This window comes from Aotus nancymaae, unplaced genomic scaffold, assembly GCF_030222135.1.
Source record: "Aotus nancymaae isolate 86718 unplaced genomic scaffold, 86718_ANA_hifiasm-v0.15.2.pri h1tg000011l, whole genome shotgun sequence".
Lineage (NCBI taxonomy): Eukaryota > Metazoa > Chordata > Mammalia > Primates > Aotidae > Aotus > Aotus nancymaae.
The window spans coordinates 23242332-23269460 of NW_026988422.1; the positions used below are offsets into that span (position 1 = coordinate 23242332).

Sequence of the window (27129 nt, forward strand, 5' to 3'; positions counted from 1 at the left end):
CAGGAGATTCCCAGGCAGAGGAGCCCCACAGGTCACCAGCACGGCTATTTCGGCTGGTGCGGCTGTTTCCACTGGTGCACCAGCGCAGCAATTCTCCGTACAAAATACACGGGTCTGGGCAGCATTTTAGCTGGCGATTGGAGCTTGGGGAAGACAGAGTCGCCCATTCAACTGATAGAAAAGGGGACTGAAACAGGGAGCCAGGCCAGGAGATTCCCAGGCAAAAAAGCGCCACGAATCTCAGCGCGGCTGTTTCAGCCGGCACAGTGGGTCGCCGCAAGGGAAATCACAACAGATGCTGACGCTTTTTCAACAGGCGACTGGAACGCCTGGGGGACAAAAAAAAAAAAAAAGGCTCTGAGGCAGAGAACCAGGTGATCAGGCTAGGCTGGTCCCACCCCCACAAAAAAACAGCAATCTGAAACACTCTGGATTGAGAGTTTCACAGCCAAGCACAGCTGAACCCGGGATGGTCCAGCTCTGTGGGGAGGGGCGTCTGCCATTACCGAGGCGCTCCACTGCTATGGAGGTCGTCCACCATTGCTGAGGCAGCCTGCCATTACAGAGGTGGGCCGCCATTGTCAAGGCACTTCTAACTACACCTGTACAAACAGGACTGCAGGGGAAGTTCACACGGCAGCTGGGCGGAGCCCACAGCAGTTCAGCAAAGCCTCTGCAGTCAGACAGTGACTAGGCTGCCTCCTTGCTGGGCAGGGCAGCCCTGAAAAAAGGTGGCAGCTCAACAGAAACTCATAAATAAAGCCCTAACTCCCCGGGACAGAGGACCTGGGAAAAAAAAGGGGGCGTTTATGAGTTCTGCTGCAGCAGACTTAAATGTACCTGCCCAGCAACTCTGAATGAACAATGGAGCTCACAGCTCAGCATTTGAGCTCCTATAAAGGACGGACTGTCTCCTCAAGCAGCTCCCTGACCCGCGTATATCCAAAGAGTCACCTCATAAAGGAGAGCTCAGACTGACATCAGGTGGATATCCTTCTGGGACAAAGATAGCAGAAGAAACTGGCAGCAACCATTACTGTTCTGAAGCCGCTGCAGGTGATCCCCAGGCAAGCAGGGCCTGGAGTGGACCTCAGCAGTCCTACAGCAGAGAGGCCAGACTGTTAGAAGGAAAACTAAGAAACAGAAAGAAATAATTTCATCAGCAACAAACTGGACGTCCACTCAGAGACCCAATCTGAACATCAACAACTACAAAGACGACAGGTGGATAAATCCACAAAGATAGGAAGAAACCAGTGCAAAAAGGGTGAAAACACCCGAAAGCAGAACACCTCTCCTCTGACAAGGGATCATAACTCCTCACCAGCAAGGGAACAAGGCTGGATGGAGAATGAGTGTAATGAATTGACAGAATCAGGCTTCAGAAGGTGGGTAATAAGAAACTTCTGTGAGCTCAAAGAACATGTTCTAACCCAATGGAAAGAAACTGTAATAACCTTGAAAAAAGATTTGACGAAATGCTAACAAGAATAAACAACTTAGATAGGAATATAAGTGAATTGATGGAGCTGAAAAACAACACAAGAACTTCGTGAAGCATACACAAGTTTGAACAGCCGAATTGACCAAGCAGAAGAAAGGATATCAGAGGTATCCTTTCTTCTTCAAAAAGATATTTCTATCTTCAAAAAGATATTCCTCAAGAAGAGCAAGCAACCTCAAGGCACATAATCGTCAGATTCACCAGGGTTGAAATGAAGGAGAAAATGCTAAGGGCAGCCAGAGAGAAAAGTCGGGTTACCCACAAAGGGAAGCCCATCAGACTTACAGCAGATCTCTCAGCAGAAACCCTACAAGCCAGAAGAGAGTGGGGCCCAATATTCAACATCCTTAAATAAAAGAACTTTCAACCCAGAATTTCATACCCAGCCAAACTAAGCTTCATAAGTGAAGGAAAAATAAAATCTTTTGCAAACAAGCAAGTACTCAGAGATTTCATCACCACCAGGCCTGCTTTACAAGAGCTCCTGAAAGAGGCATTACACATAGAAAGGAACAACCAGTACCAGCCACTCCAAAAACATACCAAACGGTAAAGAGCATCAGCATAATGAAGAAACTGCATCAGCTAATGGGCAAAACAGCCAACTAGCATCAAAATGGCAGGATAAAATTCACACATAACAATATTAACCCTAAATGTAAATGGACTAAATGCCCCAATCAAAAGACACAGACTGGCAAATTGGATAAAAAGCCAAACCCATCGGTGTGCTGTATCCAGGAAACCTATCTTGCATGCAAGGATACACAAAGGCTCAAAATAAAGGGATGAAGGAAGATTTACCAAGCAAATGGAGAGCAAAAAAAAAAGCAGGAATTGCAATTCTCATCTCAGATAAAACAGACTTTAAAGCAACAAAGATCAAAAGAGACAAAGAAGGACATTACATAATGGTAAAAGGATCAATGCAACAAGAAGAGCTAACGATCCTAAATATATACACACCCAATACAGGAGCATCCAGATACATAAAGCAAGTTCTTAATGACTTACAAAGAGGCTTAGACTCACACACAATAATAGTGGGAGACTTTAACACCCCATTGTCAATATTAGATCAACGAGACAGAAAATTAACAAGGATATCCAGGACTTGAACTCAGACCTGGACCAAGCAAACCTAATAGACATTGACCGAACTCTCCACCCCAAATCCACAGAAAATACACATTCTTCTCAGCACCACATCACACCTACTCTAAAATTGACCACATAATTGGAAGTCAGTCACTCCTCAGCCAATGCATAAGAACGGAAATCATAACAAACAGTCTCTCAGACCACAGTGCAATCAAGTTAGAACTCAGGATTGCGAAACTAACTCAGAACCACACAGCTTCATGGAAACTGAAGAACTAGCTCTTGAATGTTGACTGAATAAACAATGAAATGAAGACAGAAATAAAGATGTTCTTTGAAACCAACAAGAAGGAAGACACAACATACCAGAATCTCTGGGACACATTTAAAGCAGTCTCTAGAGGAAAATATATAGCAATAAATGCCTACATGAGAAGCAAGGAAAGGTCTAAAATCGACACCCTATAATCAAAATTGAAAGAGCTAGAGGAGCAAGACCAAAAAAACTCAAAACCTAGCAGAAGACAAGAAATAACTAAGAGCAGAACTGAAGGAGATAGAGACACGAAAAACCCTTCAAAAAATCAATAATTCCAGGAGTTGGTTTTTCGAAAAGATCAACAAAATAGACCACTAGCCAGATTAATAAAAAAGAAAAGAGAGAATGATCAAATAGATGCAATAAAAAACGAGAAATGTGATATCACCACGGATTCCACAGAAATACAAAACATCATCAGAGCTTATTACAAACATCTCTATGCACATAAACTAGTAAACCTGGAAGAAATGGATAAATTCCTGGACACTTGCATCCTCCCGAGCGTAAACCAGGAAGAAGCCGAAACCCTGGATAGACCAATAACAAGGTCTGAAGTTGATGGAGCAATTAAAAGCCCACCACCCAAAAAAAGCCCAGGTCCAGACGGGTTCACAGCAGAATTATACCAGACATGCAAAGAGGATCTGGTACCATTCCTTCTGAAACTATTCCAAACAATTCAAAAAGAGGGAATCCTTCCCAAATCGTTGTATGAGACCAACATCATCCTGATACCAAATTCCGGCAGAGACTCAGCAAGAAAAGAAAACTTCAGGCCAATGTCCATGATGAACATAGATGCAAAAATCTTCAATAAAATGCTGGCAAACCGATTGCAACAGGACATCAAAAAGCTTATCCACCATGATCAAGTAGGATTCATCCCAGGGATGCAAGGCTGGTTCAACATACGCAAGTCTATAAATGTAATCCACTGCATAAACAGAACCAAAGACAAAAACCACATGATTATCTCAGGTGATGCAGACAAGGCCTTTGACAAAATTCAACAGCCCTTTATGCTAAAAACCCTGAATAAACTAGGTATTGATGGAACGTATCTCAAAATAATAAAAGCTATTTACGACAGACCAACAGCCAATATCATACTGAATGGGCAAAAACTGGAAGCATTCCCTTTGAAATCTGGCACTAGACAAGGATGCCCTCTCTCACCACTCCTATTCAATATAGTATTGGAAGTTCTAGCCAGAGCAATCAGGCAATAAAAAGAAATAAAGGGTATTCAAATAGGAAAGGAGGAAGTCAAATTGTCTCTATTTGCAGACAACATGATTGTGTATCTAGAAGACCCCATCGTCTCAGCCCAAAATCTTCTCAAACTGATAAGCAACTTCAGCAAAGTCTCAGGATACAAAATCAATGTGCAAAAATCACAGGCATTCCTATACACCAATAACAGACTTAAAGAGAGGCAAATCAAGAACGAACTCCCATTCACAATTGCTACAAAGCTAATAAAATACCTGGGAATACAACTAACAGGATGTAAAGGACCTCTTCAAGGAGAACTACAAACCACTGCTCAACGAAATAAGAGAGGACACAAACAGATGGAGAAGTATTCCATATTCATAGTTAGGAAGAATCAATATCGTGAAAATGGCCATACTGCCCAAAGTAGTTTACAGATTCAACGCTATCCCATCAATCTACCAATGACCTTCTTCACAGAACTAGAAAAAAACAACTTAAGCTTCATAGGAACCAAAAGAGAACCCGCACAGCCAAGTTAATTCTAAGCAAAAAAAAAACAAAGCAGGAGGCATCACACTACCGGACTTCAAACTATACTACAAGGCTACAGTAATCAAAACAGCATGGTACTGGTACCAAAACAGAGATACAGACCAATGGAACAGAACAGAGGCCTCAGAGGCAACACCACACATCTACAACCATCCGATCTTTGACAAACCTGACAGAAACCAGCAATGGGGAAAGGATTCCCTGTATCATAAATGGTGTTGGGAAAACTGGCTAGCTATGTGCAGAAAGCAAAAACTGGACCCCTTCCTGACACCTTACACTAAAATTAACTCCAGATGGATTAAAGACTTAAACATAAGCCCTTACATCATAAAAACCCTAGAAGAAAACCTAGGCAAAACCGTTCAGGACATAGGCGTAGGCAAGGACTTCATGACCAAGACACCAAAAGCATTGGCAACAAAAGCCAAAATAGACAAATGGGACCTAATCAAACTCCACAACTTCTGCACAGCAAAAGAAACAGTAATTAGAGTGAATCGGCAACCAACAGAATGGGAAAAAAATTTTGCAATCTACCCATCTGATAAAGGGCTGATATCCAGAATCTACAAAGGACTAAAACAGATTTACAAGAAAAAAACAAGCCCATTCAAATGTGGGCAGAGGACATGAACAGACATTTTACAAAAGAAGACATACATGAGGCCAACAAACATAAGAAAAAATGCTTATCATCACTGGTCATTAGAGAAATGCAAATCAAAACTACATTGAGATACCACCTCATGCCAGTTAGAATGGCGATCATTAAAAAATCTGGAGACAACAGATACTGGAGGGGATGTGGAGAAATAGGAACACTTTTACACTGTTGGTGGGAGTGTAAACTAGTTGAACCATTGTGGAAGACAGTGTGGCGATTCCTCAACGACCTAGACATAGAAATTCCATTTGACCCAGCAATCCCATTACTGGGTATATATCCAAAGGATTATAAATCACTCTGATATAAGGACATATGCACACAAATGTTCATTGCAGCACTGTTTACAATAGCAAAGCCCTGGACCCAACCCAAATGCCCATTAATGATAGACTGGACAGGGAAAATGTGGCACATATACACCATGGAATACTATTCAGCCTTTAAAAACAATGAGTTCGTGTCCTTTGTAGGGACATGGATGAACCTGTAAAGCATCATTCTCAGCAAACTGACACAAGAACGGAAAAGCAAACACCACATGTTCTCACTCATAGGTGGGTGTTGAACAATGAGAACACATGGACACAGGGAGGGGAGCATCACACACTGGGGTCTGTCGGGGGAAATAGGGGAGAGACAGCGGTGGGTGGGGCGTTGGGAAGAAATAGCATGGGGAGAAATGCCCCAGATATAGGTGATGGGGAGGAAGGCAGCAAATCACACTGCCATGTGTGTACCTATGCAACAATCTTGCATGTTCTTCACATGTACCCCAAAACCTAAATGCAATTTAAAAACAAAAGAAATAATAGTATTCCTCAGTCACATCTATTTTAAAGCTTAGAATACTTCAATAAAAAGAAATATAGCCTAGGAATTTCTAAATGCCTAATTCTCATCTATTGAAATCATTAAGTATCTATTACTTCTAAAGGGGGTGTAGCAAATTAAGCTATTGGTTCTTTTTTTTTTTTTTTTTTTGAGACGACATTTTGCTTTTGCTACCCAGGCTGGAGTGCAATGGCTGCGATCTAGGCTCACTGCTACCTCCGCCTCCTGGTTTCAAGCAATTCTCCTGCCTCAGCTTCCCGAGTAGCTGGGACTACAGGCGTGCACCACTATGCCCAGCTAATTTTTTTATTTTTAGCTGAGGTAGGGTTTTACTGTGTTGATCTGGATGGTCTCGATCTCTTGACCTTGTGATCCACCCACCTCTGCCTCCCATAGTGCTGGGATTATAGGCGTGAGCTACCGCGCCTGGCCAGCTATTAGTTCTCAATGTCAAAATTTTGGGAGCAATGTACTTGTATAATTGTCATACTTATGAGTAGTTTTAGTGAGCTAGTAGTAAGTAATGGGAATAATTTTTTGCCTAGATAGTTAAAAGCTACCCATCTCAAGATTAGGTGACTTATTAACAGCTAGGTTTTAATTCTTTTTTGTGTGGTTGGTTTTTTTAGAATTCTAAATCCTGTTCTTTCTTTGCCTGCTTCATTTTTCCTTCATAGGGAGTTTTAATTATCAAGACTTTTTCATGAAAAGAAATACATTTAAACATTTTTATAGGCCTTTTGTGTGTGTGCGTTTGGGAAGATGCCATGTTATTCCACAGAGCTATCCAGGATATCTTGCAGTATCAGTGTCTGTAGGCCAAATCAGATATTCTTTTTGTTGTTTTTACTGCCACCATCCCCACTCTTCTTCCCTTCCTAGATGCAACCCAGTGTCTGCCTCCTGACACTCTATTTACAGAAACTTAATGTCTACATGAGATGTTAAAGGGAATTTTCAAAGAATATTATTTCCTTCACTTACTTTTTTAAGGTTAGTTAGATATGTATTATAGAGAGTGCGTTCAGTTTTTTTCTCTTGGAAATTTTGAAGTCTAGGTTAAATAACTACATTGATTGAATTAAGTACTATAGGAATAAATATGAATATAAATACCTGACTGCTAAATTTAGGATTCTTCCAGCTTATTCATGTTTACTTTCTTAACTATCTTAAGTATTTCTGTCATTTTTATTATTAATATACTGAATTAGTGTAGAGTAGATTAATCCGATGAATCACAAACATTTATTTGATCAAAGTGAATTCTCCCTTTGCAAATGTAAAAACATCTTTGCCTTATTTTAAGTAATGTCATTTATTGAAGATGAAGTAAGTTCTTCCAAGCCTGAGATATTGTAAGAGATTGCACACATATGGTCATTCCCATATTTTATGGTTGAGAAAACTGAGAACTTTATGACTTCATTTATTTAGTAACAAAAGTTTGCCAAATATTTATTGAGTCTTTTCATATGCCAGGCAATGTTCTGGATAATAGGAATATATCAGTGAGCAAAGATTAAAAATTTCTAATTTTATGGAGGTTACATTTTGGTAGAATTTTTCTAATTTATTTTTTAAGTTTTGACTTTCATCATAGAATAAAGGGTACATATGCAGGTTTACTATTACATGAGTAAATTGCTTGATGCTCAGGCTTGGGGTCCCAGTGATCTCATCACCCAGACAATAAGCACAGTACCCAACAAGTACTATGATTGGCACCACTGCACTCCATCTGGGCAACAGAACGAGACCATCTCTGAAATAAAAAATAAAAGTAAAAAAGAAAGTATCATTAAAATAGCTCATAGTTTCCTACCTTAAGGGGGTAAACTTCCTGTGTTCAAATTTGCCTGTATGTTGCTTCCAAAGCTAAAGTATTTTAAAGTTATTTTTTAAATTCCTTGGCTGTTTGCTCCTGAATGGTGTTACAGTTTCTATAGTAAGTGCTAAAGAATGTCTTAAAATCACTAAATAAAACAAAACTCACCTATATCTAGTGTTTTCTCTAAAAAAATTTTTTGTCCAGGTGCAGTGACTCACACCTGTAATCCCAGCACTTTGGGAGGCCAAGGCGGGCAGATCACGAGGTCAAGAAACAGAGACCATCCTGGCCAACATAGTGAAACCCTGTCTCTACTAAAATACAAAAATTAGCTCAGTGTGGTGGTGCGTGCCTGTAGTCCCAGCTACTCGGGAGGCTGAGGCAGAAGAATTGCTCGAACTCGGGAGGCAGGGGTTGCATTGAGCTGAGATCGCACCACTGCACTCCAGCCTGGCGCCTGGTGTCAAAGCGAAACTCTGTCTTAAAAAAAAAAAATTTAAGTAAGAAAACTCTTGCGATAGAACACATTTTGTGAAGTTAACTTGTTTGTCAAAGCAAGATACCGTTTTTTAAGAAACGTTGCAAAATAGAGCTGGGCATGGTGTCTCATGCCTGTAATCCCAGCACTTTGGGAGGCCGAGGCAGGCGGATCACCTAAGACCAGCCTGGCCAACAACATGGTGAAACCCCGTCTGTACTAAAAATACATTAATTAGCCGGGTGTGGTGGCTGGTACTTGTAATCCCTGCTACTCAGGAGGCTGAGGCAGGAGAATTGCTTGAACCTGGGAGGCGGAGATTGCAGTGAGCCGAGATCGTGCCAGTCTACCCCAGCCTGGGTGACAGAGCAAGACTCCCTCTCAAAAAAAAAAAAAAAAAAAAAAAAATTGCAAAATAGTAGTTAAACTTTAGTTCACTACCAGCCGAATCAGAGTTGAAAGTTTTACACTGGTGACCTCTAGTGGTCTTGCAGTTAAAAAATTATCTACTGCTAAGGACAAATATCAAGTAATTCTCCCCTGCTGTTCCCCCCGCATACAGAGTCTTGCTTTGTTGCCCAGGCTGGAGTGCAGTGGCGCAATCTTGGCTCACTGCAACCTCTGTTTACTGGACTCAAGCAGTTCTCCTGCCTCAGCGTCCCAAGTAGCTGGGATTACAGGCACATGCCACGCCCAGCTAATTTTTGTATTTTTAGTAGAGATGTGGTTTCACCATGTTGGCCAGGATGTTCTCAAACTCCTGGAACTACTGACCTTGTGATCTGCCCACCTTGGCCTCCCAAAGTGGTGAGATTACAGGTGTCAGCCACCATACCTGGCCTCATATAATTCTTATGTGGATTTACATGCTGATTGTTGAATAAATTAAGATGATATGTAAAATGTCCTGCTGGGAATGGTGGGTTATGCCCGTAATCCCAGCACTTTGGGAGGCCAAGGCAGGTGGATTACCTGAGGTCCGAAGTTCAAAACCAACTTGGCCAACATGGTGAAATCTCATCTTTACTAAATTACAAAAATTAGCCAGCTGTGGTGGCATGCATCTGTAGTCCCAGCTACTTGGGAGGCTGAGGTAGGAGAATCACTTGAGCCCAGGAGATGGAGGTTGCAGTGAGCCGAGATCATGCTACTGTGCTCCAGCCTGGGCAACAGAGCGGAACTCTGTCTCAAAAGAAAAAAATAAAATAAAATGTGGTCCCAAATGAATACCTTTTCCTGTATTCAAAGGAAGAAAAGCTATCCTGAAAATCAACAATAATGTTTCTTACCCTGAATTATCAACTGAAATTGTATTTGGAAACAAGTTTGTAAAAATTAATTTTTGCCTTTGCGATACACTTCAGATCAATGTAATTAACAAAATTTGTTGAGTTGGCCACATAAAAAATGAATTTTCTGTTGCCTATTTTATTGAGACAACTGCACATTCCATTACAAAACCTTTTTTTGTCAAGGGGCCTAGGTCTTTGACCTTATCTTCACAATAAAAAGGCACTTTTAAAATCTTGCCTTTTATTTAGATTTTCTTTGATATCTCTCTCATCACAGTTTTTTTGTAGTTTTCTTCTTGTGCATGATTTGTTTGGTGCTGAGGTAGATGGCACTGTGTCAAAATCTAAATATTTATTACTATTGTATAGGGAAGTAACGGACTTTTGTTTATTAATCTTGTTTCCTACAACCTTGCTATAATTGCCTTTTTTTTTTTTTTTTTTTTTGGGAGACAGAGTCTCACACCATTGCCCAGGCTGGAGTGCAGTGGCATGATCTTGGCTCCCTTCAACCTCCACCTCCCAAGTTCAGACGACCTTCCTGCCTCAGCCTCCTGAGTAGTTGGGACTACAGGCGTGTGCCACCACACCCAGCTAATTTTTGTATTTTTTAGTAGAGACAGGGTTTCACCATGTTGACCAGGCTGGTCTTGAACTCCTGGGCTGAAGTGATCTGCCTGTTCTGGCCTCTCAAAGTTCTGGGATTACAAGCGTTAGCCACCCTGCTTTATACGTAAACTTCTTTGATTCAGGGTTCTTTTTGTTTATGTTTTAGGATTTTTAACATAGTCAGGTCATCTGCAAACAGTTTTATTTCTACTTTCTCAATCTGTATACCTTTTCTTTGCTCATCTCTTGCATTAGCTAGGACTTTGAGTATGATGTTGAATAGGTGTGATGAAAGAGGAGATCCTTGCCTTGTTCCCAGTCTTAGGGGGGGAAAGCATCTACTTTTTCATAATTGAATATGATATTTAACTGTAGGTTTTTCATAGATGTTCTTTATTAAGTTGAGGGTGTTCCCTTTATTCCTGTTTATTGAGAGTTTTTGTCATGAATGGGTATAAGATTTTGTCGAATTCTTTTCTGTATCCATTACTACGATCATATGATACTACTTCTTCTTTAGCTTGTTTAGCAAATTAATGATGTGTTATAGTAACAGTTTTGAATGTTGAATCTGTCTAGTATACCTGAAGTAAATCCTACTTTGTTGTGGTGTATAGTTCTTTGTTGGATTTTTGCTAATATTTTGTTAAGGAGTTTTGCATCAATGCTCATGAGAGATATGTTTGTAGTTTTCCTTTCTTCTAGTGTATTATCTGTTTTTGATATTAGGATAATGCTGGCTTCATCAAATGAGTTAGTAAGTGTTCCTTTTGCTTCTGTTTTCTGGAAGAGATTGTAAAGAGTTGGTATTTCATTCTTAAATGTTTAGTAGAATTCACCATTGAGCCCATCTGGGCCTGATGCTTTTTATTTTCGAAGCTTATTAATTGTTAGTTCCATTTCTTTAATAGATATGGATCCATTCACATTATTTATTGTTCCTTACGTGAGTTTTTGAAGATTGTGTCTTTTAAGGAATTGGTCCATTTCATCTTAGTTATCAAATTTGTAGGCATAAAGGTGTTTATAATTTTTATTTTCCTTTTAATGTCCATAATAATGAGGACCCTTCTTTCCCTTTTTTTTTTTTTTTTTTGAGATGGAATCTCACTGTCTCCCGGGCTGAAGAGCAGTGGCACAATCTCTGTTTACTATAACCTCTGCTTTCTGGGTTCAAGCGATTCTCCTGCCTCAGCCTCCTGAGTAGCTGGGAATTCAGGTGCCCAACACCACACCCAACTAATTTTTTTTTTTTTTTTTTGTAGATACGGGATTTCACCATGTTGTCCAGGCTGGTCTCGAACTCCTGACCTCAGGTGATCTGCCCACCTCTGCCCCTCAAAGTGCTGGGATTACAGGTGTGAACCACCACCCGGCCATTAATTTATATATTTACTTATTTATTTATTTCAAACAGGGTTTTCCTCTGTCAACCAGACTGGAATGCAGTAGTATGATATGGCTCAAGGGATCCTCCTGCCTCAGCCTCCTGAGAAGCTGGAACCACAGGCACATACCACCATGCCTGGCTAATTTTTTTTTTTTTTTTGTAGATATGGGGGTCTCAACAATATTGCCCACACTGGTCTTGAACTCCTGAGCTCAAGTGATCCTTCCACTTTGGCCTCCCAAAGTGCTGGGACTACAGATGTGAACCACCATGACCAGCCTTTCTAATATATGCCTTGACTGCTATAAATGTCCCATTAAGCACTGTTTTTGCTACATCCTACAGATTTTGATGAACTTAATTTTTATTTTCATTTAGTTAAAAATATTTTACTTTTTTTTTTTTTTTTTGAGACAGAGTCTTGCTCTGTCACCCAGGCTGGAGTGCTGTGGTGCTGTCTTGGCTCACTGCAACCTCTACCTCCTGAGTTCAAATAATTCTTCTGCCACTGCCTCCTGAGTAGCTGGGATTACAGGCTCATGCCACCATGCCCAGCCAATTTTTGTATTTTTAATAGAAATGGGGTTTCACCATGTTGGCCAGGCTGGTCTTGAACTCCAGAGCTCAGGTAATCTGCCCACCTTTGCCTCCCAAAATGCTGAGATTACAGGTGTGAGCCACTGTGCCCGGCCAAAATATTTTAAAATTTATCCTGATACTTCTTTGACCAATGTGTTATTTTGAAGTATGTTTAATTTCCTATATTTCGGGATTTTCTATCTGTCTTTCTGTTACTGATTTCTAGCTTTAATTTTATTGTAGTCTGATAGTACACTGTATGAATTCTGATCTTTTAAGGTTGTTAAGGTGTGTTTTATGTTCCAAAATGTTTTTCTTGATGAGCATTCCATGTGAGTTTGAGAGGAATGTGTGTTCTGCTGTTCTTAAAGTACTGTGTGGCTATCAATTAGATCCAGCTGATTAATGGCACTGTGTCAAAATCTAAATATTTATTACTATTGTATAGGGAAGTAACAGACTTTTGTTTATTAATCTTGTTTCCTACAACCTTGCTATAATTGCCTTTTTTTTTTTTTTTTTTTGAGACAGAGTCTCACACTGTTGCCCAGGCTGGAGTGCAGTGGCATGATCTTGGCTCCCTTCAACCTCTGCCTCCCAGGTTCGGATGACCTTCCTGCCTCAGCCTCCTGAGTAGTTGGGACTACAGGTGTGTGCCACCACACCCAGCTAATTTTTGTATTTTTTAGTAGAGACAGGGTTTCACCATGTTGGCCAGACTGGTCTTGAACTCCTGGGCTCAAGTGATCTGCCTGTCCTGGCCTCTCAAAGTTCTGGAATTACAAGCGTTAGCCACCCTGCTTTATACGTAAACTTCTTTGATTCAGGGTTCTTTTTGTTTATGTTTTAGGATTTTTAACATAGTCAGGTCATCTGCAAACAGTTTTATTTCTACTTTCTCAATCTGTATACCTTTTCTTTGCTCATCTCTTGCATTAGCTGTTCAGTTGAACTGTATCTTTACTGGTTTTCTGCCTTGCTGGATCTCTCAGTTACTGGTAGAGGGGTGTTGTAGTTTCTAGCTATAATAGTGGATTCATGTATTTCTCAATTTTTGTTTCACCTATTTTGACACACTAATGGTTGTTGTGTTCTTGGAGAATTGACCTCTTTGTCATTAAGTAATATCCCTCTTTATCCTGGATAATTTTCCTTGTTCCGAAGTCTGCTTTGTCTGAAATTAATGCATCTAGTCCTACTTTTAAAGAATTAATGTTGCATGGTATAACTCTCCCCAACCATTTACTTTTAGTCATTTTCTGTGTTTATACTTAAATAAAATTTCTTGTAGGCAACCTGTCTGGCATTTTATTTTTTTAATTCACTACAACAGTCTCTTTTGATTGGCTTATTTAAATAATTCACATTTAAAGTTATTATCGATGTAATTTGCTTAGTACCATGTCTGTAACTTTTTTCTATTTTTGTACTTGTTCTTTGTTTTAAACTTTTTCTGCCTTCTCTGGTTTAATTGGGAATTTTATATAAGTCATTTTGTCTGCTGTCCTAGCATATGAACTATAGTTAAAATTTTTTTTCTTTTTGTAGTTATCTTAGAATTTATAAAATATATTTACAATTAATTCAAGTCCACTTTGTTTTATTTTATTTTATTTAGAACCAGGATCTTTCTCTTTCACCCAGGGTGGAGTGCAGTGGCCCAATCATAGCTCACTTGTAGCCTTGGTCTCCTGGGCTCAAGTGATCCTCACATCAGCTTCCCGAATAGCTGGGAATATAGGCATATGCCACCATACCTGGCTAATTTTTTAAATAAAAGTTTTGTAGACATGTAGTCTTGCTATATTGCCCAGGCTTCAAGTCTACTTTCTTTTTACTTTGTTAATTTCAGTAGTTTTTGGGGAACAGGTAGCATTTGGTTGCATGGAAAAGTTCTTTGTGGTGATTTCTGAGATTTTGGCACACCTCACATCTGAGCAGTGTATATGGTACCCATTGTATAGTCTTTTATTCCTCACCCCCTCGCATTCTTCTTCCCAAGTCCCCAAAGTTCATTATATCATTCTCAAGTCTTTGTATCCCCATAGCTTAGCTTCCAGTTATGAGAACATAGAATGTTTGGTTTTCCATTCCTGAATTACTTCACTTAGAATAATGGTCTCCAGCTCCATCCCGATTGCTGCAAATGCCATTATTTCATTCCTTTTTATGGCTGAGTAGTATATCCCATGGTACATATATATATTACATGTTCTTAATCCACTCGTTGGTTGATGGGCAATTGTGAATTGTGCTGCTGTAAACATGCATGTGCAAGTGTCTTTTTCATATAATGACTTCTTTTCCTCTAGTTAGATAACTAGTAGTTTCCTTTTTTTTTTTTCTTTAGACATAGTCTCGCTCTGATGCCAGGTTGAAGTGTAGTGGCGCCATCTTGGCTCACTGCAACTTCCGCCTCCCTGGTTGAAGTGATTTTCCTGCCTCAACCTGCTCAGTAGCTGAGATTACAGGCATGCACCACCACACCCGGCTAATATTTGTCTTTTTAGTAGAGATGGGCTTTCACCATGTTGGTCAAGCTGGTCTTGAACTCCTGACCTCAGGTGATCTGCCCGCGTCAGCCTCCCAAAGTGCTGGAATTACAGGCGTGAGCCACTGGGCCTGGCCTGAAGTCTCCTTTCACGTAATACTCTATTGCTTCACAGGCAGCATGGGTACATCATAGTATAGGCAGACCTCACATTAGTGCACTTTGCAGATACTGGGTTTTTTACAATTTGAAGGTTTCTGGCAACTCTGTCAAGCAAGTCTGTGCAATTTTTTCCAACAGCATGTGCTCACTTTTAGCATTTTTTGGCAATGAAGTGTTTTCTTTTTATTCATTTATTTATTTTTGTTTTGAGTTAGCCCTTACTCTGTCACCTAGGCTGGAGTGTAGTGGCACAGTGTCAGCTCACTGTTGCCTGTACTCCCCCAGGCTCAAGTGATCCTCCTGCCTCAGCCCCCTGAGTAGCTGGGACTACAGGCATGTGCCGCAGCATCTGGCAAATTTTGTTTTATTTATGCATCATTTTCAAGGTTTTTTTTTGTAGTTGTGCTGTTTAGGGGTTCCTTTAGATTCCATATGAATTTTATGATGGATTTTTCTATTTTCTGCGGAAATAAGTTGGGATTTTGATAGGATTGCATTGAATTTGTAGATTGCTATGGGTATTATTGACATTTTATTTCTTTTTAATTTTTTTTGTTTTATAGAGACAGGGTTTCACCATGTTGGCCAGGATGGTCTTGATCTTCTGACATCGTGATCCGCCCACCTTGGCCTCCCAAAGTGCTGGGATTACAGGCATGAGCCACTGCGCCTGGCCTATTATTGACATTTTAACAGCATTAAGTCTTGTAATCCATTAACATGAGATGTTTTTTTGTTTCTTATATCTTCTTACATTTCTTTCACCATTGTTTTATAGTTTTCATTATATAGGTCTTTCATATCCTTGGTTAAGTTAATTCCTAGATATTCTTTTTGATGCTATTGTGAATGGAATTGTTTTCTTAATTTCAGGTTTTTCATTATATAGAATCTCAAGGAACCCCAAAATAGCACAACTACAAAAAAAAAAAACCCTTGAAAATGATGAATAAATAAAACAAAAATTTGCCAGGTGCTGTGGCACTTGCCTGTAGTCCCAGCTACTCGGGGCTGAGGCAGGAGGATCACTTGAGTCTGAGGAGGAGTACAGGCTACAGTGAGCTGACACTGCACCACTATACTCCAGCCTGGGTGTCAGAGTGAGACTATCTTAAAAACAAAAATAAATAAATAAATAAATAAAAAGAAAACACTTCATTGCCAAAAAATGCTAACAAAGTGAGCACATGCTGTTGGAAAAATGCAACTGATTTTTCTGTGTTGATTTTGTATTCTGTTACTTTGCTGAATTCATTTATTAGTGCTCATAGATTATTGTGGAATCCTTTGAGTTTCTACATCATATCTGTGAACAAATAGTTGTATTTCTTCCTTTCCAATTTGGTTGCCTTTTATTTCTGTTTCCTAATTGATAGGAAGGCTAGTACCGTATTGTAGTAGTGGTGAAAGTGGATTTCCTTGCCTTGTTCCTGATCTTAGAGAAAAAGCTTTCAGTCTTTAATCATTGACTGTGTTTACTATAGTTTTTTCATGTGTGGCTTTTATTATGAGGAGGTAGTTTTCTTCTGTTTCTAGTGTGTTGACTGTTTTGAGGCCAGGCACAGTGGCTCACGCCTGTAATCCCAGCAGTTTGGGAGGCTGAGGTGTGCGGGTCATCTGAGTTCGGAAGTTCAAGACCAGCCTGACCAACAGAGAAACCCCGTGTCTGCTAAAAATACAAAATTAGCCATGGTGGCTCTGCCTGTAGTCTCAGCTACTCGGGAGGCTGAGGCAGGAGAACTGCTTGAACCCTGGAGACAAAGGTTGTGATGAGCCGAGATCAGGCCATTGCACTCCAGCCTGGGCAACAAGAGCGAAACTCTATCTCAAAAAAAAAAAAAAAAAAAAAGGTGTTGAATTTTGTCCAGTGCTTTTTCTGCACTGAGATAATCATGACTTTTTTCTTCATTCTGTTAATGTACTTTCTTACATTGATTGATTTTGATATGTTGAATCATACTTTCATTACAGGAATAAATCCCTCTTGGTCATGATGTGTAATCCTTTTAATATGCTGCTGAATTCAGTTTGCTAGTATTTTGTTGAGAATTTTAGTATTAGTGTTCATAAAGGATGTTGATTGGTCTATAGTTTTCTTTAGTGTCTCTGTCTGTCTTTGGTTATCGGGGCAGTGCTGGCCTCATCGAATGAATTGGATAGTATTCCCTTTTCTTCAAATTTTTGGAAAAGTTTGAGAAAGATTGCTGTTCTTTAAATGCTGGTGAAATTTTCCAGTGAAGGTATCAGATTCAAGGCTTTTCTTTGTTGAGAGATTTATTTGTGTGGAATTAGTGGTTTCCAGTTTAACCTTAATATTGATTTTAGTAATTTGAGTCTCTGTCTCCCTCTCTCTCTCCTTTATTCTCTTTTTCTTCTCCCCTCGCCCCCAACTGAGCTAAAGGGTTGTCACGTTGGTTTTTTTTTTATCCTTTCAAAGATCTGACTTTTGCTTTCAATGATTTTTTTTTTTTTCTATTCTGTTTCATCGATCTCTGCTCCAATCTTTATTTTCTTCTACTGGCTCTGGATTTAGTTTGTTCTTTTTCTAGTTTCTTAAGTTGTAAAGTTGTTAGAGTTTGTCTTGTTTTTTACTTACTATTATTTTTGGTGTGTTCACTTTTAGTAGCAGTATATCAATTGTTATCACTATGGGATATAAGTTCAGGTTAGACAAGAGAATTTCACAAGTGTAATAAAACATTCTGTAGTGTATCAAAGTTTGTATATAATGTCTGGCAAAACCAACTTGCTCATAAATCATTAATCATTTCCATTATAGATAATTTGTTTAGTTTAAAATATATGATTCTTACGGAGAAAATAAACATAATGTACACATCTTAATAGTGTTCTTTTTTATTTGTATCAGGGCTTAAAATATACATATATATTTCAAGATTACATTTTAAAATATTATAATAGAACAGTAGCAGAATATAATTCTCTAGTTGCTAAAGAGCTAAACTGGATTCCATAATTAAGTTATTCTAATCTTTATATTAAAAAAAATTTTTATTTTTTGAGACAGTCTCACTTTTGTCACCCAGGCTGGAATGCAGTGGCGCAATCTCAGCTCACTGCAGCCTCTGCCTCCCGGGTTCAAGCGATTCTCCTGCATCAGCCTCTTGAGTGGCTGGGATTATAGGTGCATGCCACCACACATGACTGATTTTTGTATTTTTAGTAGAGATAGGGTTTCGCCATGTTGGCCAGGCTGGTCTCGAACTCCTGACCTCAGGTGGTCCACTTACCTCAGCTTCCCAAAGTGTTACGTGTGAGCCACTGGACCCAGCCTAATCTTTACAATTGTGATTCTTAAATAAATATTACCATGGATTGTAGCTCCGTTGTTTGCTGTGGGTTCAGTTTAGACACACTTTTCATTGTGGGAGGAACGCACTTTCTTTTTTTAACTAGAGACAGAGGCTTGCTATTTTGCCCAGCTGGAGTACAGTGGCACAATCATAGCTCATTGTAACATCAAACTCCTGGGCTCAAGCTATCCTCCCCACCCAGTGTCCCAAGTAACTAGGACTACAGGTGTGCACCACCATGCCCAGCTAATTTTTTTGTTTTTGTTTTTTTGTGGAGATGGGGTATTGCCATGTTGCCTGCTTCAGCTTCCCAAAGCATTGGGAATACAGATGTCCAGCCCCAAGCACTTTTTGTTTTTTGTGTTTTTTTGAGACAAAGTTTTACTTTTGTCCCTCTGGCTGGAGTACAATGGTGCGATCTTGGCTGACTGCAACCTCTGCCTCCTGGGTTCAAGCAATTCTCGTGCCTTGGCCTCTCAAGTAGTTGGGATTACAGGTGCCCACCACTACGCCTGGGTAGTTTTTTTGGTATTTTTAGTAGAGACGGGATTTCACCATGTTGGCCAGGCTGGTCTTGAACTCCTGGCCTCAAGCGACCCTCCTACCTTGGTCTCCTAAAGTGCTGGGATTACAGGCATAAGTCACTGCACCCCATGCACTTAAGGAGCCAACCAGTCTACTAGGCAGGCAGAAGAAAGTTAAGTTAACTGGGGTAAATAGGGCTCCTATGTAACATCCAAAGCATGTGGGATTCTGCAGCAAACTGAGAGTACTTCTGGATTGGCTTGCTGTCTTCTTTGGAACTAATTTCATTATAACAGTTTAAGAAAATGGATACTTTTACATAGTAAAGTACATTAGGTGACATATATCTGTTAACTTGACTCCTCTGAATGATCTCATTCACTAGTTAGTGAACTAGTCACTAATAATTTGGTCACCAGGCAAATCAAGCCTGCAAGAAAGGAAGTCAATACTCAAAACAGTGTGTTATTGTCTGAATTCCATCAAATAATGTGTTTTCTGTGTGAACACTTAACTTCAGTAATGACATGTCTAACTAAAGCAAGCTCCTCTAACAAGATAGCACCAAGACCAAGACTCTTTTTCTTTTCTTTCTTTCTTTTTTTTTTTTTTTTTTGAGATGGGGTCTTGCTCTGTTGTGCCTTGGCTGGAGTGTGGTGGTATGGTCTTGGCTCACTGCAGCCTTAACCTCTGTGTTCAAGTGATTGGCCTGCCTCAGCCTCTGGAATACTTGGAGTACAGGTGTGCGCCACCACAACTGGCTAATTTTTGTATTCTTAGTAGAGACAGGTTTCACCATGTTCGCCGGGCTGGTCTTGAACTCTGACCTTAGGTGATCTGCCCACCTCAGCCTCCCAAAGTGCTGGGATTACAGATGTGAGCCACTGCGCCTGGCCTGCGTCTCTTCTGAGGCTTAGGTTTTGTCCAGAATTCCGAATGCATGGAATAGCCCACACCAACAGTCATTGTTCCCACCACAAAGCCTTGGGCTGTCACATGCATGTGGATCAGGTGAAGGGACATTTTAATGTTTTTCCTGCTCTTCAATTTGTATATCTACTGCAACAATTGCTACAAACCTGCCATTTTAGTGGAGGGAAAATGGTGCCTCTTTAGCTTTTTGGATACGTTTGGATCCCTGATCATCATATGAAGAAAGAGAAACATCTGTGTTGGTTGGTATGGAAATTGCTAGAAGAATCTCCCAAGAGCAACAAAACCCTCATAATCCAACTGGCTTCAGATCCCAGCTCCCATGCCCTGTCCTTTTCTTGTGTGTGGTTTTTTGTTTGTGTTTTTTTACTATAGAGTCTCATTCTATTGCCAGCTCACTGCAACCTCTGCCTTCCAGATTCAAGTGATTTTCGTGCCTCCGCCTCCCGAATAGCTGGGACTACAGATGCGTGCCACCACACCTGGCTAATTTTTGTATTTTTACTAGAGATGGAGTTTCACAGTGTTGGCCAGGTTGGTCTTGAACTCCTGACCTCAATGATCCACCTGCCTTGGGCTCTCGAAGTGCTGCGATTACAGGTGTAAGCCACCACAGCCAACTCTTTTCTTGTTTTTTAACGTAAGCATTTATATCTATAAATTTCCCCCTGAACACTGCTTATGTTGCATCCTCTAAGTTTTGGTATGTTGTGTTTTCGTTTTCATTTTGTTTCCTAATTTTTCTTTGATTCATTGGTTAAGAGTATGTTGTTTAATTTCCACAAATTTGTGAATTTCCAGTTTTTTTTGTTATTGATTTCTAACTTTATCTTGTGGTCAGAGAAGAAACTTTGATGTCTGTCTTTTAAAAGTTATTGAGACTTGGCTGAGCCTGGTGGCTCACGCCTGTAATCCCAGCACTATGGGAGGCCAAGGTGGGCAGTTCACTTGAGGTCAGGAGTTTGAGACCAGCCTGACCAACATGGTGAAACCCTGTCTCTACCAAAAAAATACAAAAATTGGCTGGGTGTGGTGGAGTGCGCCTGTAGTCCCAGCTACTCAGGAGGCTGAGGCAAGAGAATCACTTGAACACAAGAGGCAGAGGTTGCAGTGAGCTGAGATTGCACCACTGCACTCCAGCCTGGGCAACAGAATGAGACCCCATTTAAAAAAAATAAAAAAGTTATTGAGACTTAACTTGTGACTCAGCTTACATGGTCTATTCTGGAGACTGTCCCCCGTGCACTCAGGTTATGTATTTTGTTGTTTGGTAAAGTGTTCTGCATGTGCGTGTTAGAGCTCGTTGATTTGTTGTGTTCAGATCATCTATTTTCTTTCTTACCATTTGTCTGGTGGCTCTATCCATTATTTAGAGTGGGGTATTGAAGTCTCCAACTACTGTTGTCTATTATTCCTTTTATTCTGTCAGTTTTTGCTTCATATGTTTTGGTGATCTGTCATTAGGTATGTGTGTGTTTATAGTTGTAATGTCTTCTTGTTGTATTGAACTTTTTATTGATATAGTCGTGTCAGTTAACGAAAAGAATGTTTTGAGAAATGTATTGTCAGGTGATTTCATCTTGTGAACATCACAGAATGTGCTTACACAAACCTAGATAATACAGCCTATTGTTCTGAGATTATAAACCTTTATAGTATGTTACTATACGGAATACTATAGGCAGTTGTAACACAGTGGTACGTATTTGTGTATTTAAACATAGAAAAGGTATAGTAAAAAATGGGGTCAGGTGCCGTGGCTCATACTTGTAATCCCAGCACTCTGGGAGACTGAGGAGGGAGGATTGCTTGAGACCAGGAGTTTCAGCCCAGCATGGGCAACATAGTGAAACCCCATCTTTACCAAAAAATAGAAAAATTAGCCAGTCATGGTGGTAGGTGCTTGTAGTCCCAGCTGCTCTGGAAGCTGAGATGAGAGGATCACGTGAACCTAGGGAGGTCAAGGTTCCAGTGAACTGTGATCGTGCCACTGCTCTGTAGCCTTTGATGACAGAGTGAGACCCTGTCTCAGAAAAAAAAAGATAAAAAAACGGTACAACTGTATAGGGCACTGACCATGAGTGGAGCTGGAAAGATTGGAAATTGCGTGGTTGAGTCAGTCCGTGAGTGAGTGGTGAGTGAATTTGTAGGCCTGTGGCATTATTGTACACTCCTGTAGATTTTGTAAACACTGTACTCTTAGACTATACTGAATTTATGTAAATTTTTTCTTTAATAGTAAATTAGCTTACCATAAACATTTTACTTTATGAATTTTAATTTTTTCAGCATTTTCTTTCATAACACTTAGTTTAAAACAAGCACATTCATCTCTAGATAGCTTATGAAATTTAAAAAAAAAGCACATTGTGCAGCTATATAAAAATATTTTCTTTTTATCCTTATTCTATTAGCTTTCTATTTAAAAAATTTTTAATTTATTTTTGCTTTTTAAACTTTTTTTGTTAGAAATGAAGACACAAACACACACATTAACCTATGCCTACATAAGGCCTAGGAAGGCCTAGGTTAATATCATTGACTTTTTTACATCATGTCCCACTGGAAGATCTTGAGGAGCAGTAACACACATGGAACTGTCATCTCCCATGACAACAGTGTCTTATTCTGAATATTTCCTGAAGGACCTGCCTGAGGCACTTTTGCAGTTAACTTTTCTTTTTATAAGTAGGAATAAACTCTAAAATTTAATGGTAGAACCAGGCATGATGGCTCACACTTGTAATCTCAGCAACTTGGAAGACTAAGGCAAGAGGACCACTTGAGGCCAGGAGTTCAAGGCCAGGCTGGGCAACAAAACAAGACCCTTCTCTACAAAAATAATTAAAAAAAAAAAAAAATTAGCCTGGCCAGTGGCCCAAGCCTGTAGTTCTGGCTACTCTCTGGAAGCTGAAGCAGGAGGATCACCTGAGCCCAGCACTTACAGGGTATAGGGACCTGTGACTGCACACTGCATCCTAGTCTGGGTGTCTCAGGAGAAAAAAAAAGCATAGTACAGTAAATATATCAACCAGTAAGATAGTCATTATTGTCATTATAAGTATTAAGCACTGTACATAATTATATGTATTGTACTTCTATATGACTGACAACACAGTAGATTTGTTTATAATAGAATCAGGACAAACATGAGTAATGCGTCTAATGCGTCCCACTACAGTGTTAACGATAGCTATGACTTCTAGACTTCTGTGACTTCACTAGGTGATAGGAATTTTTCAGCTCCATTATAATTATGTGGGACTCCCGTTGTATATGCAGTCTGTCATTGACTGAAACGTCATGTGGTACATGACTGTATGTAATAATGTTCTTTGTCTCTTGTCACCTTTTAAAATTTTAGGCCCATTTTGTTTGGTATTAGTATGGGAGATTGACAGACTTCTAAAGTAAGTGTATTAGGCTTTGTGGGCCACAAAGTGTTTGTGTTGCCTATTCTTTGTTTCTTGTTTTATGATACTTTAAAAAACATTTTTAGTTTTAGGGCTATGCAAAAACAAGCCTGAGGTAGGTTGCCAATTCCTCTTTTATCTTGAATAAAGTATTTTTATTGTAATAAATTTTTAATTCTTTTCTTTATGACTAGTGTTTTTGTCTTTTTCAAGAAATCTCCCCTTACTCTGAAGTTGTAAAGATACTTGTTATATTTTTACAAGATTAAGGGGAGATTTCTTTAATTTCCTAAAAGCATTACTGTCCTGCCTTCATGTTTAGATCTGTAATACTCCTGAAACTGTATGAGGCAGAAACTATCAGGCAGATGTTCATTTTCATTTTTAGCCCTTATTTGTATTCTCTATTATTAAGCAACATTTTTTTTTCTTTTTTTTTAAGACGGAGTTTCGCTCTTGTTACCCAGGCTGGAGTGCAAAGGCGCGATCTCGGCTCACCGCAACCTCCGCCTCCTGCGTTCAGGCAATTCTCCTGCCTCAGCCTCCCGAGTAGCTGGGACTACAGGCACGTGCCACCATGCCCAGCTAATTTTTTGTATTTTTAGTAGAGACGGGGTTTCACCATGTTGACCAGGATGGTCTCGATCTCTTGACCTCGTGATCCACCCGCCTCGGCCTCCCAAAGTGCTGGGATTACAGGCGTGAGCCACCGCACCCAGCCCTAAACAACATTTTTGAAGTAACCATTCTTAGTGTTCTGCACTGCCACCTTTCATAAATCATATGATCTTCTATGCTTTAGTTTGTTTCTGGACTTCCTGTTCTGTTTCTTTGGTTCAGTTTTCAGTCCCTGAATCATCAGTATCTTAACTTCTGAAGTTTTATAATATATCTTATTGTTTAGTAGAGCAAATTCTATCACCTCAATTTTTTTTCCTTGAAACTCTATGGCCCGTGTTGGAGTACAGTGGTGTGATTATAGCTCACTGCAACCTCTGCCTCCTGGGCTCAAGCAGTCCTCCCATATAGATGGGACGACAGGTACATGCCACCATGCGTGTCTGATTTTTGTAATTTGCAGGATGGAGTTTTGCCATATTGCTCAGGCTGGTCTCAAATTCCTGGTCTCAAGCAGTCTGCCCTCCTCAGCCTCCCAGAGTGTTAGGATTATAGGCGCGAGCCCCTGTAGTTGGTCCATCTCATTCTTTATAATTGTCTTGGCTGTTCTAGGCAATTTGAATTTTTTAGGGAAAATTTTAGTATCAGCTTGTCAGGTTCCACACATACACAAATTCAGAATTTGATTGAAATTAAATCTGTCAGTCAATTTGGGTCAAAGTTGGTATTTTTACAGTAGTCAGCTATTCCATTTAGGTTGTATTTAATGCCTTTGTGAAATTTTTATATTTTCTATATAAAGCTCTTGCACATCTTTGGTGTTTTTTTTCCTAGTTACTTTTATTTATTATAGTTTTGGAGACAGAGTCTCACTGTGTTGCCCAGGCTAGTCTCAAAGTCCTGGGCTCAAGCATTCTCCCCCATCAGCTTCCCAAATAGCTGGCATTATCACCGTGCCTTTTTTAGGTACTTTTATTTTTTGATGTCATGGAGAATATGTTTTTTGAGGTTACTTTTTAAAGTGTTTGTTTGCAGAGATGATGCTATAATATTGCTGAAAAGTGCATTGTAAATGATCCTGTACTAAGTGCTAAATTTATCATTTAATTGGTCATTACTACGTTATCACTGTCAGGTATAACCTTTACCTCTTCAATCAGTTTACCCTCTATATACTTGATGATATGAGGTCATAAGGTCAGTTCCAGTCCTTATGGCTTCTCTGTCATTTACTTGGTTCTCCCCCTTGTATTTTTGGTTAATCTGTATGTTGGTGGTGGTGGTTTTTTTTTTTTTTTCTTTTCAGACAGAGTCTTGCTCTGTTGCCCAGGCTGCAGTGCAGTGGCAGTCATGGCTCACTGCAGCTTTGACCCCTTGGTTCAAATGATCCTCTTGCTTCAGTATCTCAAGTAACTGGGACTACAGGCACATACCGCCACATCGAGTTAATTTTTAACTTTTTTTTTTTTTTAAAGACAAGAGTTTCTCTCTTGTTGCCCAGGCTGGAGTGCAATGGCACGATCTTGGCTCATCACAACCTCTGCCTCCCAGGTTCAAGTGATTCTCCTGCCTCGGCCTCCCAAGTAGCAGAGATTACAGGCATGTGCCACCGTGCTCGGCTAATTCTGTATTTTTAGTAGAGACGGGGTTTCTCTGTGTTGGTCAGACTGGTCTCGAACTCCTGACCTTAGGTGATCCACCTGCCTTGGCTTCCCAAAGTGCTGGGATTATAGGCATGAGCCACCGCGCCTGACCTGATTTTTGAATTTTTAGTAGAGACGAGGTTTTGCTGTGTTAGCCAGGCTGGTTTCAAACTCCTGGGCTTAAGTGATCCTCCTGCCTTGAACTCTCAAAGTGCTGGTATTACAAGTGAGCTACCATGCCCACCCTAGTCCACATTAAAAAAAAATGTTTTAATTAATTCTTGAGCCTTTTTCTTGTCCTAAATTCTTGCGAATTATTTCAGCCTTCTGTTTGGTAGCTGCTTTGGAATTTTTGTTTTTTTGGTGTGTGGTTTGCACTTGTCTGATTTACTAGATTCTCCAAGTGTGTATAGTTGGTAATACAAAAATGCAGAAGAAGAAAATGAAAACAAATTCTCACAACAGTATAAGATTCTAATAGGAAATATTGCTGAGCAGTAAGAATCTCTTAGAGGACATTATGACTTTCACTTAGTTTCAGTGCCTTTCTCAATCAGAAACCAGCAATTATGACTTCTTCAGAAGCAGAATAATAAAACAGGTTTCTTTCAGCCTTTTTACTGGTAATTGTAGAATGCTTATTAGATCTGAAAATTGAAAGCTACATAATGGTTCTATAGTATGGGCTTCCTGGCTTTTAAAAACAACAACAACAACAACAACAACAACAACAACAACAACAAACAGCCAACACAGGAGAAAACCTGTGAGAATCTTTTATCAAAGTATAAGATGAAATCGACATATTTTCCCTTTGCTCCATAGCTTAAGAGAGTAAATGCTGCTCTTTTCTTTAGGATCATAGACTATGAGGTTCTGAATCATTATCATTCCTCCTAGTGCTTTTTAAAAGGTTTGGAAATATGTATTTATGCGTCATGTAGGTATTTATTTGTGTTTATTTATTGTAGAGGCAGGATCTTGCTTGTCACCCATGCTGGAAGGCAGTGACATGATCGTAGCTCATTGTAGCCTTACTCCTGGGCTCAAGTGATTCTTGTGCTTCAGCCTCCCAGTAGCTAAGACTACAGGAACATGCCACCAAGCCTGGCTAATTACTGATTTTTTGGTAGAAACAGGGTCTTGCTGTGTTGCCCAGGCTGTTCATGAGCTCTGTAGCTGTTTATAACTTCAAAGGTGTTATGAAGTTATAGATAATTTCATACAAATTTTTTTTTAGGATAACAGATTTTTTTGATGACAGTGGTTATTTATTACTTAGGTGTTTTTATTAATTGACTTGATTTAGCTGGTCTTATTGGCTAAAATATATCTCTTGTAGAAGTCAACACATCCTAACTAAAGTTTAGTAACAGTTTAGCTTATTAAACAGCTTGCTTTCTCATACTGAACGAATGGACCTGTGTCATCTCTGCGAGAACATTCTACCTCATGTGAAAGTTCGTTTTATTGTGAATGTGTGCATAATGGCAAATGTCCCCAGACAGATGTCAGTCTCTTTCAATGTTATTCTTTAGTGTGAGGTGGGTAAAGGAGACTGACATATTGAGAGGGGCTAGAAAAAGGCAGAGAATTGCCTTTTTCAGTAAATAAGGATAAAAGGCACTTAAGGAAAAAAATTTCCTTCACAGT

The 27129-nt window shown here is 39.7% G+C and overlaps 1 protein-coding gene and 1 pseudogene across 2 annotated transcripts in view; one reads left to right on the forward strand and one right to left on the reverse strand.

The window, feature by feature from the left end:
- The window catches only part of STRN3 (striatin 3), a 127396-nt gene that overhangs the window by 33253 nt on the left and 67014 nt on the right, over positions 1 to 27129 (forward strand). The window lies entirely within an intron of this gene.
- Positions 255 to 22413, reverse strand: LOC105729016 (HIG1 domain family member 1A, mitochondrial-like; annotated as a pseudogene).